Genomic DNA, 16,820 nt, shown 5'->3' on the forward strand with positions numbered 1-16,820 from the left:
TTTTAAGTCATTAAATTAAGCTAGATGCTGGACTCCATTTTCAAGAAGTGACATGACCTCTTCTGCTCTCTACTTGGATACAAAATCTCATCAATTTTCTGAAGAATATATGTGCCTATAAATAATCTCTATCTCATAATGAAATCCATGTTTATCTGAATGTTGATGTCTCCAATGGCAAAAGGAAGAATATATTGTCACTTTGAAAACAGGTATCTTTTCTTTCTTCTTATGTAGCTATTAACAGTTCTACATAGTAGTTAAACTTGTATTTATATTTTCCAATCACATTTTTGGGAACGTGGTGTTTAGAGGGAAAAACATCTGTTAGAAAATCACACTTCTCTTTTAGAAACCTTCTTCTTAACATCCAGTAATATGGAAGTTAGTTTGGCGTATTATAAGAAAAATACATATAAGCCTCGAGCTTAAATTTTGAAACCTGTACAGTCAAAACTAGGTAGAGTTGATCTGGATATAGCTTGCAGAATTAGAGTTTAGCCTTTAAGTAAAATCTTACTTTACTTCTAGTTTGACAATCAAGTAATTGTAAAATGGGTGGGTTTTTTAAAAACAAAAAGCACGGTTTAGCAGAAATTTTTCTTGCTTTTTTGATCAATTTTCTAACCAGAAATCTAACCAAATTTTTCTTGAAGTCTTGCCAATGGCAAAAATGAGGAGGGAATGTGTGGACTCATGCAGAGTGCTCACTAGGGCAAAAAAAAAGAAAAAAAAAAAAGGAAAAAGAAAACCCCTAAGCTATGTCTGAGGAAATGTCACATTTCTCTGATATGAATGAAATGCAGAACTCGCTTCTTAATGCTTTGAAAAAATCAAATGAAGTAACCTCTCCATTTACAGAACAATTTTCTCTCTGTGTTCCACTTTCTTTTCTTATTGGAAATCAAACAGCTTTGTTTTTCAGCACTTCTGCAAACTTGGTCCCTTGTGCACACACACAAAACCCCCTAAATCTATGCATTCTTTGGAATCAAAGATTTTGGAAGGTACATTTTTCATAGGTAGTTATAAATATGTATTAAAAAATTCCCATTGCATGAGTTTCTTAAGGGGATAATACATGAAATCACAAAGGAAAATGTTATGGCAAAAAGTACTGAAGTAAACTCAAATTTAGATCTTCACATTAGGAGGACTGACTAAAGTAACAATATTGCATGGATGCTAAAAACAGCTGTTGAAGTAGAACAGGGTTTCAATCTGAGGCTTTGCTTTTGACCTCTTGCTAGTATGGAGTTCTGTGACAACATTGGTGTCATCTTCAGTTGCCTCTAGCTTCTCTTCAGTTGTGGAGGATAATTACTCGTGAAATACATCTAGAACTCTTCATTCATTGGTACAACTTCAGGGCATTAATTCTTAACACACCTTTCAATAAGGTAAAAGATCACTGTAACTTCTACAGGAAATATTCAAGTGGATGATCCATGAAAACCAGGAACAAATATTTTATTTTATTTTATTTTATTTTATTTTATTTTATTTTATTTTATTTTATTTTATTTTATTTTATTTTTTAATTTAATTTTTATTTTATTATTTTACTTTATTTTCATTTTTTATTTTATTTTATTTTTGAATTTAATTTTTGTTTTGTTTTATTATTTTATTTTATTTTATTTTATTTTATTTTATTTTATTTTATTTTATTTTTTAAGAGGAGGGCTTTGAGGAATTATCTGTGGGCTTTTGAGGGGGTTTCAGCTTCTTTTCTCCAGTGCACTGCATCTACTAAATATGAGCTGGTAGAACTTTTTCTGTGCACAAAGCTGTCATTGTTTTAAGGCCATTCTGCTCCCTCTGAGTGAGTATTGTAACAGGTGCCTCACTTGCTTGGCTCTCCTGGAGAAGTTTTACAGATTAAAGCACCACAAGTACCCTTCACAGTGGCACTATTAACAGTGCGGAATGAGGTTGGGAGAAAAACTCATATAGAAGCTACACACCTAGGTGCAGTTAGTAAACAGAGATAGTTCCCCTCATTAAGCATAATTAAACCTAATATTTACTGTAAACTGTTACTTACCTTAAACTTCTCTGCAGACATTGTGGGAAAGGGATTAACTTAGCGGATAGGTACACTAATTACTACTTTCTTCACATTAAAGTTACCATCAGCAAGGCCTATATTCATAAATAAAACATAGTAGGGGATGAGAGACTGAGAAATATGTAAATTCATTTGCAGAAAAAAAAGACCAAATTAAAAAAAGAAAGTTGAGTGATGCTACTGGAAGCAAAATGGCACTCTAGCTAATTACCATGAAAAGTATGATAAATCATGGACGTGTATCCATGACTTCTGACTGATAGAGCCTGCAGAGTGCAATCTCTCATGCGTAGCTGCCTCTGACTGATTTAAACCCCTACCACTATCAGGTTTGATGGGAAAGCACAGAAGTCTGTTATTTTTTTTTTCCTTGGGTATTGTTGCTACCTCTTTCTCCTAGAAATGACTTGCAATTATTGTAAAAATACATTCTGATTTTTTGGCTGCAGAAGAATTGTTGTTTGATACAATTGACAAACAAAGGCTCCAAAGATGGTCTACTTATGGTTTAATAGCTGCATTTTCAAATGCAATTGATCTGGTATATTGAGACGACTATAGAAATATAATAAAATGTCAAGGTAGGGGTTGCTTTCGCTTTGTTATTCTCATGGGAGACATCTTGAGTCCCACAGACAAGATTAAAAGTCAGAATCGGTTTAATTTATGAATTTCTATTTGTTTTCTGTAGAATTTTAGGTGAGTCATGTTGCTGCTATGTGTTTCAGCTTTTTGATCTGTTTCCTCACAAATTTCATAGTTCTCTGCACTTAACAATTGCTGCAAGGGACTGCAGACATTTAGGATTATTCAGATGAGAGGCTTGTAGGATGAGGCCATACTATGTGTTATTGTGTCAGTGCTGTTACTGCTTAATCCTGTAAATACTTTAAATTTGAATGCATAATGATGATGTGATTGTTGTTTGTGGGGTATTTTTTATTTTCCTTGTATATCTGTCTGGAGTACTTTTTTTGGTTGAGCCATACCAGAATAAAAGTCCCTTAGTTGGACTGGCTTGCACCAGAATCATCTGAGGAAAGATTTTATCCTGAGTTTCCTGAGCAGGGCATTGCCCAAGCCACAGGCATAGAAGAAGCTTGAGTACACTAGTATTTAATGTGCAAGGTGGAAATCTACCATCACAGTGGTGTTCTTATTATGTGAACATTTTAACACAAAATTGTTATTGGCTTCTACTGAGTATTAGCCTTTAACTTTTTATAAAATGGACTTCAGTCTTTGTAATGCTCACAGTACTGCATTTTGCTGAAAGAAGGGGAGGGAAAAGTGAAGTTGTTAGGTGAACATCTGAAGATAGGTTCTAAGCAGTGAGTACCTCGTTTGTTTGTTAATTTGTTTAATTGATCTTTTTGGTTTCTCTTTTCTTCTCAAGATATTTACCCCTGAGATATTGATATGGTGTATAGGTAGGAATGTATAGTTCCTAGGTATGGGTATGATGCTTTAAGAAAGAATGCTTAGCAATTAACACTGTTTTCCTTCTCTGGTAACCCTTACTCTTTGCAGCTTTTTGTGTAGCCAGCTGCAGTGTTTATAGATGTTATCTTCATATGCTTTTTGCAGTTTCATTGAATTTTGACAGCACAGAATTTGAAGAAATATTTCAAAATCGTTTCAGAGCTGCAAATTGCTTTCAGAATTTACGTGGCTAAATTCTGCAGTGACATACACATCATAACAGGTAGTTAGCAAAGCAAAGAGATGTCCTCTGAGCAGCAGTCCAAAATCATTGCTAGCTAGCAAAATCACAGGTTAAAGTAAGAACAATTTACCGGAGTAAATACAAATTTAAAGGCTAGTTTGTTCCAGCATTAGAAAGAAAAATACTTGCATGACTTCTCTTGTTTAAGACTACACAACTGCAGGAAGGAGCTTTACCTGGGATTCAATTTGAGGAGCTATTTGTTGTGGCTGCTTCTTCAGAGAGATTTAGAGCAACTCTGTTATGGGCTTGTTTTTTCTTGGTTCCCTTTCTTTTCAAAGGGAGGAAAAATGGGTCAATGTATAGAAAACAGAGAATTCTACTTGAGTCGTGAGGCTGCACACATAAACACATTCTGTTTATGATCAAGGTGCTTGGCCAGACTTCTCCAGACTTACCAGCTAAATGTCATGAGGAGTCTGAATCACATTGTGTCTGTAACAGTGGACAGCCTAAATCCTGGGCAAGAATTCCAGCATTTGGCTATTAGTAACATCTGCATGGTTTTTCTGATTAGAAATTGGAATTGGGTATATCAGCTTTATAGGGAAACATTGCAAACAAGTATTTTTGATAAACAATAAATATTAAGAAAACTCAATTACATAAGAAATGAGAATATTAACTCCAAGTACATTTTTTGGGAGGAGATAAATTTTTCTACTTTGTATGTTAGTATTCTAAAACAAAACTGTGTTAATTCCTGTTTTTTGCCCAGCCAGCTGGTGTCCACTGGACACTCAAAGTCCAGTGGGCACAATACTAATTGAACTCTTTGATCTCTTGTCAAACTCATTCCCTCCAGTTCTTCTAAGAGCTCTTAAGCTTCTAGCAAAACAATTATCTAAGTAATAACAAATTTGAAACCCTGTCAACTTTGCAAAGCTTAGGCCAAATCCTGTGAATTCATACTGTGGCAAAATTTACACTGAAGTCAAAATTAGGAGCTTTGTCACTAGCAGGATTTCTATAAGGCATAAAGTCGTACTTTCTTCCCCAGTGGTAAGGATGACTGAACACACTTACAGATTGTTATAAAATTTAGACACAGAAAGTACTTTTTTGGGTTTTTTTAATTAAGGCATATATTTTTATGAGCATTCTTTTGTTAAGGGAGTGTCTCATTTAAGTAAGAATATTTCATAAATAATAGTTGAATGAAGTATTTGAAGATTATAATTTTCATTCTCATCAATAGCAGGACAATAGGATTCCATGACTGACTTAAGACAAAATGACTGAATATGGATATATTTCTGCCAAGTACAATATAGAAATAGGAGGCCAAACTTTAAAAGATGGATGATACTTTTCATATGAATTTAAGTCATATTCTTAATCAACCGGTTTAAATTTATTTCAGTTAGGTAAAATGTGTCTGTTTTAAAAACTCTTCCATTTTCTACTGGGTATGTAATAGGTTTCAAGCCTTTATTCAGATACACTCAGGTCTGAGAGAAAGTCCATGATTTTTCTATCTGAAGTTGTTCGCAGTGGAATGCTTTCTAGAATGACAGTAGTAGAGCTTATGTCATTGTCCTCGTATTGGAACCTAACAGCAAAAGTGTGTGGTGCTGAGGACACTTCACCAGCAGCTTGGCATTCTCCCAGTAATACCAGTAGATTCAGTTACTTCTTTCAGCATGTTAAATACTAGTGTGTTTTGAAACCTGCAGTTCCTTGCCTTCTCCCGTTTCCTATTATTTTTCCTGTTTATTCTTATCCTTCCCCCATAAATTGTATTCTCTAATATCTCCTTCTCTGTTTCTGTTTTTCAGTAGCTCTGCTCTTTGGTGGCTGAAGCCCTAATTTCATTGTCCTGAGGCAAGTAAAACACCTCTTGAAGACAACCATGGGCTTATCTTCCCATGTTTTGGCCTTTGCTTGTTGTTGGATAATTATATTACATAATATCCATAGCAAACCCTCTGTATTTTGGGACATAGGCTTCAGCCAACCTAAGGCTGTTGATTATACATTTACCTTTAGAATGAATCTGCTCACTTCCAATCCCCCGTTTGGAAGCTTTTTAGGAATGTGCATGCTGCTTTAACATGCAAATTGTAATAAGTAGGTGGAGAATAAGATTTTTGTCTGATAGGTTAGTACCCATTTAAAGACAAAGATGGCAATATGCATGTTTAATGTTCAGTAAGATCTCAGTGTTGAGTGTCCAGGGGCTATGAAGTGCTTAAAAGAAAATAACTTGGGAGCTGAGGAGATAATTATATATTAGAGGAAATACTGGGAAGGGCAAAGAATGCAAATGAAGGCAGGCCAAGATAGATTCAGTGCCACAGACTAACTCCCCATTTACTCCTCCCTCAAATACACAGACAATAACCTTCAATAACCTATGTGGGTTAGTGAACATTTTACTGCATCTAAAATGTTGATGCAAGTGATCATTGCTTCTACTGAATATCCAAGTGTTTGAGCCCACCTTGGTTCTTCGGAGTCCCAGCTTACACTTCTTTTTGTGTTAGGTAGAAAGCAATCAGAGAGGAAGGATTTCATCTGGGTGTTGCAATTTTCTGTTAAGGTTATTTCTTCATGCAGTGAAATGGAACATACGGACCTTTTACACAAAAGGTATAAGCTATGAATGTTGGTCAGGTCATTGTAAGAGATAGTCCAAACTAAATGCAGTTGTCCATAATTAGTCCTGTGCTTCATTTCTCCTTTTGCCAAAACAAAAATACCCTGACCACTTTCTCTCTTACCAAACTGGAGACTTTCTGTGTCTGCATCGCTGATGTGTTGTTAGGCTGTAGCAGAATGCTTACAGATGAAAGTGTTCTTATCCCTCTTTCCCTTAGCATCTACTACTGGCAGTGGGACTTGGGTTGCTCAGTCAAATGATTTTTTGTCTGCTCCAGTTGACTGTTCTTCTGCATGTCAGATCCATTACATTTTTGATGCAGTGGATTATGGTGCTTTAAGGACACAGAGTAGTACTACATGCCTGTGAGTTAACAAAATTTAAGTATTTAAGTGACATGGGAAAACGAAAGGAGGCTTTTCCTGTGTTTGGAATCTCTAGTAGCTTTGCACCCATCAAACTGAGCGTGGAATGACCAATTGACCCTTCCACTCTGTATGTTGACTGGTGACTATAAATGAGAAGTCTTTCCACCCCTGCCATGAGGTTATGAGACATGACTATGTAGTAATTAATGCCACCGTATCATTTTTTAACTGCTACAGAAATATAATATCAGATGCTCAGATGGCATCAATTGGCTTAGCTCCACTGAAGGCAACAAAATGCGATGCCAACTTATACCAGCTGAGGATCTGGCCCACAGTTAAAAGGAAAAAAAGGACAGGCTGCCAATATGGCAGGGAACATATTGAGATGTATGGTAGTGACTTAATCAGTAAAAAGTTCTGCTTGAAGTGGTTGTCTCTTTTCACATTCACATTAGTCACTTGAGCTGGAGATATTTGAAGCTCTAGCACAGCCTCTGCGGGCACATTTGTGCTCTTGCACTGTGTTCCACCACCCTCTGTGCTCTTAAATATCTGAGAGCATCCCACATCACTCCTGTTCTAGCTGGCAATCTCTCTTCAAAGGTCTACACAGATTCTGGGCTGTATATATTTTTCAACATAATTTTAATTTAGATGACTGTGTTTTTTCCCTTTTGCCTATATTTATGGTGTTGCTTTCTTAATCACACCTAAAACTGGAAGGAATTTCATGTCTTTTGTAATTCTTATCTAGCTGTCCTGTTTGTGATCGAGTATTATGTTAATCTCGATAAGAATAAAAAAATCCAGCTTGCTGCCTTTGTATTCAACTATGTATGTCATTTTTTTACTTGGAGATAAGGTGACTGTACCTAATGTAATACCTGTAAATTTTTATCTGCTATAAATATGATTGAATAACTTGAAGGATAGAAATTCTGTTCTCTGTATTACAAAGTTAGTGAATGAATTACTTATTAAAGATGAAATGGCTGTAGAATCTCCTCAACTTTTTTCTCCCTTAGTAATACAACTGTTGTAGCATTTGGTTTATAATGACTGCTGTCTGTAAACCTGTGAGCCATCCCCAGTTCTGATATCTTGTTTTTGATTGTTGACAATGTTCAGAGAATATAGCCTTGACAATGTCCAGAGAGGATAATCTTTTGGGCCTGGCAGTTTCCATGCTTGGTCCCATCTGTAATATAGGTTATTTGAGAAACTCCGTGATCCAGTCTTGTAGTAAAAAGTTGAGGAAACACTTCTCTTCTGCACTGAAAGACCTGCCTTAAAAATGTAACAAACTGACTGGCGACTTGGAATTGGACCTACAATATTATTTGTATTATTTGTATTATCCCAGCCACTTTGGGATCACACCCTACAAACATATTTAAGCAGGATAAACTTTCAGAAGTAGAGGTATTTGGATATCTAAAGCCTGCAAAGTTTGTTGAGTTTTAAACACGTAATGAATTTTCTATTCTGTGCTCTAAAAGTACAGACAAATGAACTAATCATTAAAACCTCTCCAGATATAAAGCTCAGTTTTTTAAGCAGTTTCAAAGGATGCTTTGAATGACACTTAGTCTTTTACCACAATATACTTTCCTGCACTTCAAAGAGTGAGTCTTGGTGGCATCTGCATCATGTAGGTGCTGAAAAGAGTGCTGGGGAGGCAGGACACAGTGTTAACCTCTTTTTCTTTTAGTTTGCTGATTAATGTGGGTTTCAAGGAATCTAGTGCTACTTCAGCTGGAGGATTGTTGCCTGTCTTAGGAAAAAAATACAGGACCCAGACCATCACTTACTGAGGTCCGTGGAAATATTTGTGTTTCGACCAACAGTTGGAAGTTTCAACTTAAAGCATGTAGTATCTTCAAATCCCATATGCTGATAATTTTAAACAGTACATATAAACTCTTGAGAATATTGTAAAGTACTTATAGGAAAGGTATGAGTTGTATTAAAATATTGCAACAAATCTTTAAAGCAATATTTATTCTTATATTCTCAGTTGAGTTTTTTAGAAATTGCATGTGCTTTACAAGTTTCCAAATTATATGCATTTTTAAAAGAATCTTGTAGTGGTTTTACGAAGTATCATTGTCCCGATTTGATAGATGGAGAAACTGAAACATGGAACAGTTAAGTAATTTTCTCAAGGTTGTAGAATAATTCATGGCTAAAATAGGGATGGATTCTTTCTTGGCATTGAGTGTTTAATGCACTATTCTGCTGCTTCTCTGTGTTAAAGAATGCTACAGTACCTTTATGATACATTTTAAAAAGGAATGCAACTCGTGGTCTCATGTTTACAAATCTCTTTAAAACCCTTTTCTTTAGCTGAACATCTTCATCTTCTATCCTGACCTCTCATCAAAATTAAATTTTCATACAGAAACCCCACAATAGAGCAGAAGACTGAATGTCATCTTTGACTTGCCTGGGATTAGAGTCAAAACCAGAGGGCAGAATCTAGCTAAGAAATACTGAGTTTAAATTCTTATAAATGTACTTTAATGCTTCAAGAATTGTTTCCTGTATATTGGACCAGAACAGAAGGTTAGTAGGAGATAGATGTCCCCAGTTATAAATAATTGTGACAACAACTAACAGTACAGTGCACTTGAAAGAACAGTTAAGTCTCGCTGCAAAATGCATCCCAACTACAAAAATGACAGGCTGCATGGTGCTGTGGATGGAGGGCAGATTGTACTGCTATTCAGAATAATAATACTAGCTTGTATCTGCTGAGAATATCCCAGAGTTTTGTAAATATCTCCTAGAAAGTAATTCAATGTTTCTTATTCTGTTATTATGTAAGAGTGCAAGAAGACATGGTTTGTAAGAAATTTGAAGTCAAGTTATAGTACTTCTGGGGCACAATGTATAATTTATATACTTTTAAAATTACAATAGCTTTTACCTTACAAGAACAGTGTTGATGCTACACTTTGTGGTCTGGCTGGCACCAGTGAAGACTGTGGTTAGTCCAGTTTCTTATTTTACAGAAGTCACTGCCGGAAAGGATACACTCTTTTTTCAGGCTCCTCAAAGCTTTGCTGAGGTGCACATGCTTGATGTAATTTGAAGCAAAGTTTAACTTTATAGAAAGCATAGCATAATCCTACAGTCGTGGCCAAGATAGTGAATCCTGGCCTGTTCCATAATGCCAAGGATCCTTACCTAGAGTTTAAAGAGATTTTACTGAATCACTGTTGCCATTAAACTTTATTGCACACTTCTGTAGGGTGCTTTCTGTTCTTGCACAACCTAAGAAATGTCTTCACCTGCTACTAAGCCATTAGAAACAAATCTGAGCTGCATTTACATTTGAGTCCTTCCTAAATGCTGTCATCATTTTCATGCCAATGTTAACCTTAGGGAAGACACTCTCCAGTGAATGGAAGGACACAGTTTCCCCTGCCTCTGGAGGCTGTGTTATTATATACAGTGACAAGTAGCATTATGTACATATATTCCTAGGGTTACACCTTTGGCCCTCCCAGCTGAATAGATCTGCATGTGGAACAATGGAATGAATAGGTGGTGTCTTTTCAGATTTTTCTCTTTTAGATGGGATATGTTCCTGTTGTAACCACCTCTTTATCAGAGGGTCATGTTTATTTGCCAAGTACTGGGATGTGCATTGAGTATTGTTAGTATGATTCCTGAACTGTGTTCCAATAGGAACTTCTTACTTCCACATGGTGGAAGGTGCATAAAGGGGAATCCAAAGCTTGTCAGTATCTGTCAGCTGCAGATCTGGAAAACCTAAGAAATGCATCATCTCAGGCACAACGAGGGAAAGATTTACCCTGCACTTAACATGGAGAAACATGAAGTAACTTGTATTGCTGTCTAAATATTTTGGAACTATTCAGATGAATAAAGCTGAAGTGGTAGCCAGTAAAATGCATTCCTGGACCTTCATTACTGTATAAGCTGTCTGAAGTCTATGCAGGTAGATATAGGTAAAAATAGGTTAAAAGCTTTATTAACACTGACTTTTTTTCCTGAAATAGTCTATCAACTCTAGAAGAAAGTAGTTTTAGAAAAGCTGAGAAATTAGTCTGTGTTGAAAATTTCTATAGTATTTATAGCCTTCTACTCTCCAGCCTCTTGCCTTTACTAGAATTATTCATAGTTTATCTCACTGGAAGTAAACTTAAACCTTAGTTCATGAACTAGTCTTCTAGTAGAGCTAGAAGAACCTCCTACTCTCACTGTTGAGAACAGCTGTGCCAGTAGATAAGCAAACCTCAACCACACGGGCCTTTTTCTGCTGGGGGATGTTCAGCAGCAAATTAAGATCATTTGGGTTATTTAATGCCTTTCCCCCTACAGCCCCAAAACCATGTAGGATACTGTAACTGTTCTTCACTGGAGTAACTCTGATGATTAAGATACTTTATCCTTCACCACTAGGAGTTTCTAGGTCAGAAGAGCTAAGGTGTGTGGTGTAAGCTAAGAAAACTCATTAGAGGTAACACTTCTGTCTCCTGGTTGTACAGATGTCATTGGATCACCAAACAACAAAAGCGTCACAATGAGTAATTCCAATTCAGGTTTAGATGACTACATCAAACTCTGTAATGCTGGATGAGACACCACTAGAATTTACAATATTCAGCTAGTACCTAGCCCATGGCAATACTATCCATAATAATTATATGCTACCGCCAGCTATCAGGAGGATCAGTTTAGGAAGAGAGCAGTTGCTTTGCCCAGGGAAATTTAGATTAGATGTAAAATTGGATTTTTCATAAGGCCTTGTTTTTACCTAGCTACGAATGTTTCCTTAGCACAAGTGAAAACTTTACACATTTTAGCTCAAACTGTACTCTACTAAGCCTCCCACATTTATACCCATCTTCTTGGCAGTCATCCCAAAATATGTTTGGGTTGAAGCATTACACATTACATTTGGTGAAGCTTTAGCATTCCCTGTTGCTCACATCAATCCTTATTTCTGTTTGCTCTTGTAATTTACAGTTAATGAAAATTCTAAGTTTACCTTTGTTTTTGTTGGCTTCTGTACAAGAGAACCCTTTAGCCTTTTCAGCCTCACATCCAAGCAAAAAGCTGGATCCAAAGGGGAAGGTAAAACCTATCAGAATGCTTTCAGTTTAGGCAGCAGCCCTTAGCATGCATGTCAGCGTTGTAACATCACATTTCTGAAGGAACACCAGAAGAGCCTTGCTCAAGGCTTGACCTATGCCTGGGCTTGTGAGCAGCAGGTAGAGCAGCTCATCCTGCCATGAGAACACCAGATCTCAGTGGCCATCTGGTTAATGGCCTTAACCAGTTCCTGCTCCCTTCCAATTCAGACGAGATTCTGCCTGAAATTAACAGGAGTTTTCCTGATTACCAGTGTGGGAACTGGCTAATAACACACTCGTACTGATGACCTTAACACAGCGTAGGCAATATTGACAAAACAAAGCATTCTGGAGTTAGTGCCGTCTTTTCTAACAAGCCTGTTAAAAGTTGACTCACAGATTTTCAGTTCAGGAGATACAATTTGTGTTTACCTACGGTACCACCTATGCACTGAGCTGGGTATGTACAAGGTTATAATGTTAAGCAATGAGCTGTAGACAGATGGTACATGTAGAATTTCTGTACATACACGCAATTAGATAATGTACGTGATTTGTATTATGCTTTTTAAGACACTTAATTTGAAAGACAGTTTTGTGCATTAAAAAATCTTATGCAGCTATCAAATTATTATAAAAATAAGCTTTAAAATACACCCTTTTCCATTTATTTTTGGTGCTCATTACACATTCTGAATCATTGCTTGTTCAGAAATGTTACCTCTTAAATTAACAAAATATTTTGCAGGTGAGAAACACTGGCAAATTTTTAAAAATGTGTAACCAGAATTATAATACGGTTGCATATTTCTGGGAAAAGCAGGTTTCATGAAGGCAAGCCTGACCAAACCTCCCTGCTTCTGTTTATAGTGCTATGTACAACCTGTTTTTCACAGGTCATCAAAGTGTTGCATTATCAGTAGGAAGGAACTCTGATCGCATTTTCGAAGTTCATTCCCTGCTTTCTGGTTCTTTTTGTGTTGCTGTTGCAGAGGCTGTGCAGTCTGACATGGGAGAAAAGCACTGTTTGCACCTGTTTAAAATCTCCAGTGCTTTGTGTGGTTCCTGGGCAACAGGCAGGAATCCTGAAAAGCTAGGCTGCACTTGCTGAATTGTTGCTGGCAGCTGTGACTTTGAGAGAGCACATAGCAGCTCGTTAGCAGGTTGCTTGTGTTATGTGACATGCACCAAGCATGTCAAACTCTGAGCTGAGCTCCTGCCTTTGCTGCCTGCAGTCGAGGCTGGGTTGCCTGGGGTTGCAGGCTTGACCAAGGAAAGCATTATAGGGATGTAAGGTGAGTTCCTCGTTGGTGAAGGGGCAGGGAGGTGAGGCGAGGAGGTGTGAATCGGTGCTTTCTGATTGGAAAAGGGGAACGGTGGCACACAGGTTCTCTGCTCCAATGGGTGCTATTTTCCTCCAGCAATTGTGTTCTTTTGGAGTCTATTTGCAATGGTGGAACATAGAAATGCAGGGGATAAGATGAATTTGAGCGTGAAAGTGTACACGCAGACACATGCATACATTATGTGTGCATTACGGGGGGAAATACAAGATGACTTTGTTGGATAATTTTAAATTTTATTATCAGCTTTGATTTCTGGGTCTTGTTTACTTTGAGGGATCAGGATCAAATCAATCCTTACAACCTTGATCTTGGCCTATTTAGGCAGCATCCAAGCAGCAGATGCAGTCAAACTGTTTGACTGGCAAATTCAGACCATTTCATCTTCATATCTACTCAGTTTGTGCCTCTTGGCTCAATAAAACATCTCTTTGCTCTTGTAAAAGGAGTTAGTATGTGATAAATCTAGTTAAACAAACCACAAAGTTACAGCATCCTTACAATCTGTTGAAATCTACATCATGAGATGGGAACAGATCTGCCATTGTCTTGGGATCTGTTTACACTCTATGCAGTTTTAACCAAGAAAGAGTGATCTATATACTGATCTCTTTTCTGCAGCTCCAGAAAATCTCCTTTAGACACACAGTGCTAATACTGACAATGGAAGTCATTATCCCAAGATGAAGAAATAGCAGAAGGAAGTCTGGCTACTAAGGTAATCAGATACACACAAGGAAAAAAAAGCTTATCAAGGACCACTTAATGAAAAGATAATGTAACAAAAATACATACATATATGCATATATAACATATATAACCACTTGCTCAGAAAATGCCTGGCCAGTAGTTTACCAGCAGCTGGAAAGATTTAGTGCAAGGCATCAAGACTTCTCATTTGTCCTGCTCACAGGTGCAGTGAGTGAGTGCCCTGGCTAGAGTCAGGGAAATGTTCTTGAGCCTGTCTGCTGATCTGCAAAGGGATGTGATGTGGACATGGGAGGTTTTCATTTGAACCATGCTCCTAATGCATGCTTCAGTGCTTATCTGTTGTTGTCTTCTTTATCTGAATATAGAAAGCACTAGTTGTCAGGTACTGAAGGTAAATGTGATAAAATTAATAGAAACTAGTGTATTACATAATCATGTACATTCAGCATGAGTCCCTTGATTTATTTTGTGATCAGAGCTTTTTGTTTCCTCATCTAAAAAATTGTGATAATTGGTGTTTATCTCATATTGCTGGACTAAAGTAGTTATGTTGTAAACTTCCTTTTCATGGTCGTCCATGTGTTCTTCTGTTGTCATTTCCTTTTCTACCTTAAACTTGGGTTATAACCTGTCTCTCCATAAATTCATCTTCTGATGTTCGTTTGGCTATCAAATAGTCGAAGGGAATAAACTGAGACGTGTGTCTGTGTGCTGTTTTTGCTGTCTTCTGTCATGCAGGCAGGACTAAAGAAACTTGAAAGTTGACATCCCTTTAGTGGGAACTCTCAGTTTTCATTCAAGAGCAATATATCAGAGTATTATTCTTTAGGAAAGTATTTGTGGTCCCTTTGGTTGGCCTTGTTTAGCACTGTTCTTGATACCATCTCATCACTGCAGTGAGAAAATTGCAGGTTTCCTCCTTCTCTGCAGGTAGTTTGGCAAATTCCTTTTAATATGGCTCCACTGTTTCTAAAATTCAAAAAAAATGAGATCTGTAGGACTCATTCTGTCAGTTTAGAACATGTTGTTAGCTGGCAATAACAACTGTGCTACACAGCACACACAAGTCAGGGGCTGGATGTTTATGAAGCACATGAGAATAGGTGTTGCATTTTCTTATGTACTGCTTCATTTTACATAAACTGTATAGTGCCAAAAACAACCACTCCAAAATAAAGTGCAGTAGAAAAATAGCATTCAAATGTTAAGGATATGACTTAAAGCTCTTGCAGCCAAGTGCAATAAAGTTGAGAGACTTGTTCAGTTTAAAAATCATACTGTTGTCTCAGGTATTCCAGCCGATGCAGTGGAAAGGACAGACCCCAAAAAGATGATTATGTGAGATGCTACATGTAGGTGCAGTAAGATGAACACAGTAGCCTGAAATTCTAGTGGAAATACGTCTGAGAAGATTCTCTCTTTAATTTCTAACCTGTGACCACCATGTTTTAATTCATTCTATAAATTCTACCTATGTTTTAACATTCCTGGATTCTAACAGTCTGCAAAATAAAATGTCCCCTGTCTCCGAATGGCATCCTTGCTTTGTTGCTATAGATGATATCTGCATTCATATGCCATGACACATCTTTCACTGCTTCCTCATGAATAGAATTATAACAAGATGATGTGCTTCACTGGCAGCCTTGCTACACAAGGACAGCATGGATTGTTCAGGAAATACCAGACAATCTCCTCTTCCATAGGCTCCCTGGTGAGACTTTGGGGCTAGCAGATACATCTTGAACCAGTCAGGGTGGCAATAGACAAGTTGGAAGTGGCTGCATTGTAAGCTGAAGACAGAGGAGTTACAGTGACTTTTACTTCAGTCTCATCCAAATACGATTTTAAAGAGAGGAAGGGAAAGAAAGAAGTATGTCTCTAGGGTTGTGAGCATGGGCAGAACCTCTCCTTTGACACTGTAGTCTCTCATCTTGCTGGGTTTTGTTGTTGTTAATGGTGGGTTTTTTTGTTGTTTATTTTGGGAGGGAAGCAAGGGAGAGCTTGTTTCCAACACTTCATCTTCCACATGTCTACACTGATACGTAAGTACACCTAAAAGGATAGTGTTCCTTCTTCTCTGGGGTTCCACCATTGCAGCAGGTAGTGAGTGATACCTGTTGTCATATTTGTGGTCCTCCAGTTTACTCAGAGCCTAGAAAAAGTTCACCTTACTGCTTGGATACAATGCTAGCCATCTTTTACTTTTACCTTCTGGCATGTCAGGTGGAAGAAGAGGAAAAGGAAGAGAGGCCATAGAAAGAGGAATGTAAAATCATCTAATAAAGCAACATCAGTGCATGATATAAAACTAAAAAATTAATTAGAAGATGAACTTTCCTTCCAAACTACAAAGTCCTCTCATCCTGACCTTCCCAAGTAACCACCCTGTTCTATCACTGAGTTTCTTTGTCAGTGTTTCAGAGGACATGCAGCATTAGATAGCATTGTTACTCCACTCTTCTTTGTGTATAGTTCACAGCTTGGCTATTCTGCCTGGTCACTGGTGGGTCATGTCTTCAAATAGTCCATCAGACATGCTTTAAAAGATAAAATAGTCTACTTCTTGGCACTGAAATTTCACTTCAGTTACAGAATGTGATTCTGTTACAGTGATACTGTCTGGGCTAAATTTACTCGTGTTTGCTGTGTTATCATTCTCCTGCTCCCTTTTGCTCCGCTACTGATCTGCATTGAAACTTCATAACAAAAAGTTCTCTTAAGAAACCAGACCCTCAGAAAACAGATTTGCATGGGGTAATTTGTCTTCTTCACTAGCTGAAGGTCACCTTGTCCAGTCTGTTTGTGGCTTCAGCTTGCTTTTTTTCGCCAAGCTCAACTAAATTGACAGTTATTTGGAGACAGTGAAGCTAATTGTCCAAATTAGTACA

The 16,820-nt window shown here is 37.3% G+C and overlaps 1 protein-coding gene across 8 annotated transcripts in view; it reads left to right on the plus strand.

Annotated features, from left to right (window-relative positions):
* ZBTB20 (zinc finger and BTB domain containing 20) overlaps positions 1-16,820 on the plus strand; it is a 460,332-nt gene that overhangs the window by 80,927 nt on the left and 362,585 nt on the right. The window contains exon 3 of one of the 8 annotated variants that reach the window (XM_088051418.1): positions 13,840-13,936. The exons of the other annotated variants lie outside the window; for them this stretch is intronic. The gene's annotated coding sequence lies outside the window, so the exon portion shown is untranslated. The remainder of the gene's footprint in view (positions 1-13,839; positions 13,937-16,820) is intronic. 8 annotated transcript variants of the gene reach the window in all.

The sequence above is a fragment of the Pseudopodoces humilis genome, chromosome 2, assembly GCF_049639895.1.
Source record: "Pseudopodoces humilis isolate 2021_Gansu_Grassland_sample_001 chromosome 2, ASM4963989v1, whole genome shotgun sequence".
In the NCBI taxonomy this organism is placed as follows: Eukaryota; Metazoa; Chordata; class Aves; order Passeriformes; family Paridae; genus Pseudopodoces; species Pseudopodoces humilis.